A 3851-nucleotide genomic window follows, 5' to 3' on the forward strand; every position below is an offset into this window, starting at 1 on the left:
CAATAAACGTTCCGAAGGAACTCCTTCTGTGCGCCCTTCTTTGCCCCATCCATACCCAGAGCACAGCATGCTACAATGTCATCTTAAGAAATGTTGGGCTATTTCAGAAAATCTAAGTTGGTACCTCTGATCAGTAAGACCCCAGTAGGCGGGCACACCTTTAGATATTGAGCACCTAAACTCTGGAACAGTACCAGTTACCGTCATGTTGCACATCTCTGAGATGAACACAGGTAGGATGTGAATCTTCTGCCCTCAAGTAAAAACTGAGACATTCACAAAGGAAATAACACTTTTATTGAAGTGAACAACTGGCAACAGTCCTCATCTCCTTTGAGCGAAGGTACCGCCGTGAATTAACCGCTATTCCGCCAGCTCTTCAGCAGCCATAGGGTCCCTGGGTAGCGGTGCTACTGCTCAGCCAGGAAGGTGTGTCTCAAAGGCTGAGACACGCTTGGATGGGTTAAAGGCCAGAAACTGCTGTGGGCACACCGACAAAACACAGTCAATCCCCTGTTCCAACACACCCCTACAAAGAAACCTGTATCCCTGCAGTGGTCCTCAAGCCTGTTTCTCGTGGCTTACAGTACATCAGGATCTCCAGTCCAGAACTTAGGCCCTCGATCAAATGGACTGTTACCAATTTAGCCTTTTCTCACAGCGCTGGGCTAGTGAGGTATTCCAGCTGCCTTTAAACTGGTTCCCCCCATCACACCCTGGCAGGAAAGGGCTGTGAATTCTGATTTAGAAACAAAGTCATTCTCATTAACTCAGAATCCAACAGGGCATTTCACCAACATCCCAAGGAGTGTAGATGCGGATATGCCAATCCCAAAGTACCGTCAATCAGTGACCAATTCACTAATAGGAAGACCATTGCTCTGATTTCCAAAAAAAAAAAAATACTTCCATCTCCTACTTTACACACTATTGCAAGACTCGCACCCATTAAAACTTACTAAGAGCAAGTCCCTCTCTTCCTGGTGCAAGTTCGGCAGCAGCTGATTTAAGGTATTACCACTCTTCCAGTTGGCAGGGTACGGGATGGGGCTCTCGGTAGGCCAGTCCTCCTGTGCAGGCAGGCCGATCACACTGAGGACCAACAAGGAGGAGTTACACACTCGAGCTATCTGGGAACACCTAATTTGACTCTAACCTTAACGCAATGTGACTCTTAACCTTAACCCAATTTAACCCTAAGTTACTCTGTCAGCATTGATGCCTGCAAAGCTACAAAGCATCGCTGACCATGAAACCATCTCACTATGAAAGAGGACATGTAGTGACTTACTCTATGATTTTCTGGAGCTGCTGTATGTCAGAATAGCCGCAAAACAAGGGTCTGCCAAAAAGAAGTGCAGCCAGATGTGTGTTACACGCAAGCGTGTCTCCGTGATGCAGCGGGGGGTGTACAGTGGTTTACTGTGCTCTCCCTACCTGAGGAGGAAGAGCTCAGCGAAGATGCAGCCAGTGCTCCACATGTCCACGGAGGACATGTAGCCGAAGTGTAGCAGGACCTCCGGAGCTCTGTACCACAGGGTCACCACCTGAGGAGCACATACCCACAGGAAGTGATGTCATCATCTAGAGAACAGCAAAGAATGTGTCAGGCTGCATAAGACCACAGGACTTTGTTATGAATTTATTACAGGGTGATGGGTTTAGGAGGCAGAATACTTAGTTTAGTTTCTGTCCAGTGACATATTCACTTGTACAAATTGTTAGGGTTAAAACACTAGCATGTCAGGATCCAGTCAGTGCAGACTTACGATGGGCGTGAGAGCCATGTGGTGGCTGTAGATCCGCGCCAGACCAAAATCCGCAATCTTGATCTCACCGTGGCTGCTGACCAGCACATTTTGCGGCTTCAGGTCTCAGTGCACCAGCATGTTGGTGTGAAGGAAGTCTAGGCCTCGCAGCAGCTGTAACATTATGTCCTGCGAGGACAGGAGGAGATACATGGGGACACCTTTTTCTTTTACAGAAAGGAGGAAACTGGAGGGACACCTGTACCAACTGACAGGCTGATCCAAACCTGTGCAGTAAATCAAATCATAGCCATGTAAGTGCATGAGTGTGTAAGCTTTTTTTGTTTTTAAAAATGAAATGTGTATAAATGAGTAAATGAGTAGCTTAGTATGAAAACCTCAGTCACTTTGGAGAAAAGCATCAGCTAAATGAAGAAATACAACAGTATTAACATAACGGAGACTGAATTCACATAACATAATGGTTTTCAGAAAATTACATGGGTACATTACATTACATTAATGACATACACTATTGTGGATCAAAGGTTTAACAGTTGATATTGCATGGACTATGACAAAAAGGACATCTCACCTTAATTTTCCACCTGCTGAGACCAGTCTCTGCTACCGAGGCAAGAAATGCACACAAATCTTGATCAACATATTCAAACACTAAAGTCAGCTCTGAGGTCTGATTTTGGACTTCAACTGAAACATCTAATAACCTAGAAAACAAGTAAAATGAATTAATAAATTTAGAACTCAGCCTTACCCTGAATAAACAAATAGAAAAGAGTTCTACTTACACTCAGAGATCAACAGCTGGTTTTAACTGTCCAGAAACAGGGCAGTAATACTTTGCTGTATTATTACTATACTGTACTATAATATTATCCATAATGACTTGTAATATGTATACACTGATACAGCACTTATGTATTTTTGCAGGTCAGTTCAGAGTATATACTTTGATCAAGAGTACTGCAGCAATAGCACCAAGTGGGGCTTGAACAAACAACCTACAGGTTACAACAGGGTTCACATAACCTGCAAATATAACCCAGAAAATGGTAATGTGTGGTGAGCAGGTCATGTAATTGCTAGGGCCGTTTCCCTGCAATGCTAAGGTCCCAGGTCCGAATCAATTCTCCTGCTTTAATAGGCTCGACCAAGGTACCTACCCTGAATGAACCAAGAATTCCTAGCTGTGTAAATGAATCAAGTTGGATTATTCAACATTGTAAATCACACGGAGCAGAAGTTAAATGATAAATAATGGAAATTATTTATATTCTTCTTCTTATTTTTATTATTAACAATAAACATGACAATAAAAACATCTATGAGGAGGGTTTTTCGATTTACTTGACCACGTTGGGGTGGTCGAAGGCCTCCAACTTGCGCAGCAGTCTCACCTCGCGGATCACGAAGGCAGGCACGCCTTCCTCCATCTGCTCGAGGACCCTGACCTTCTTGAGGGCCACGCGGCGCTGGCAGCCGCCAGTCTCGCGTGCCTTGAACACGCGTCCGGAGGCGCCCTCACCCACAGCAGCCAGGACCTCGTAGCGGCCGGCCTCCATGTTGTACCCTTACACCTCGGCATGGGGTCACAAGCACATTAGTATTACTCCACATTACTGAGTGCACAAATTGTACTTTTTGTAAGAGGTATGTTGCTGTGAAGAAAAGCTCCTGTTAAATGAATTAAATTCTCAACTTGTTCCCAAGATTGCACCAGTGACTGTACTTGAACCTGAAGTTCAACAGTTTAACAAATAAGCAATCAGGGCTGCACACATTAATATTTTAATACAAACTACCTAGGTTTTCCACTCAATTTTAAACATCTCAGCCTGACAAAAAAATTACCACTGGTAAACACACACACACACACACACACACATTTTCAGAACCGCTTGCCCCATACGGGGTCACGGGGAACCGGAGCCAACCTGGTAACACAGGGCGTAAGGCCGGAAGGGGAGGAGACACACCCAGGACGGGACGCCAGTCCGTCGCAAGGCACCCCAAGCGGGACTCGAACCCCAGACCCACCGGAGAGCAGGACTGTGGTCCAACCCACTGCGCCACCGCACCCCC

General features: G+C 45.4%; 1 pseudogene; it reads right to left on the reverse strand.

Moving 5' to 3' along the window:
• Positions 1-280: 280 nt before the first annotated feature.
• Positions 281-3625, reverse strand: LOC114909673 (cyclin-dependent kinase 6-like; annotated as a pseudogene).
• Positions 3626-3851: the final 226 nt, after the last annotated feature.

The sequence above is a fragment of the Scleropages formosus genome, unplaced genomic scaffold (genome assembly GCF_900964775.1).
Source record: "Scleropages formosus unplaced genomic scaffold, fSclFor1.1, whole genome shotgun sequence".
Lineage (NCBI taxonomy): Eukaryota > Metazoa > Chordata > Actinopteri > Osteoglossiformes > Osteoglossidae > Scleropages > Scleropages formosus.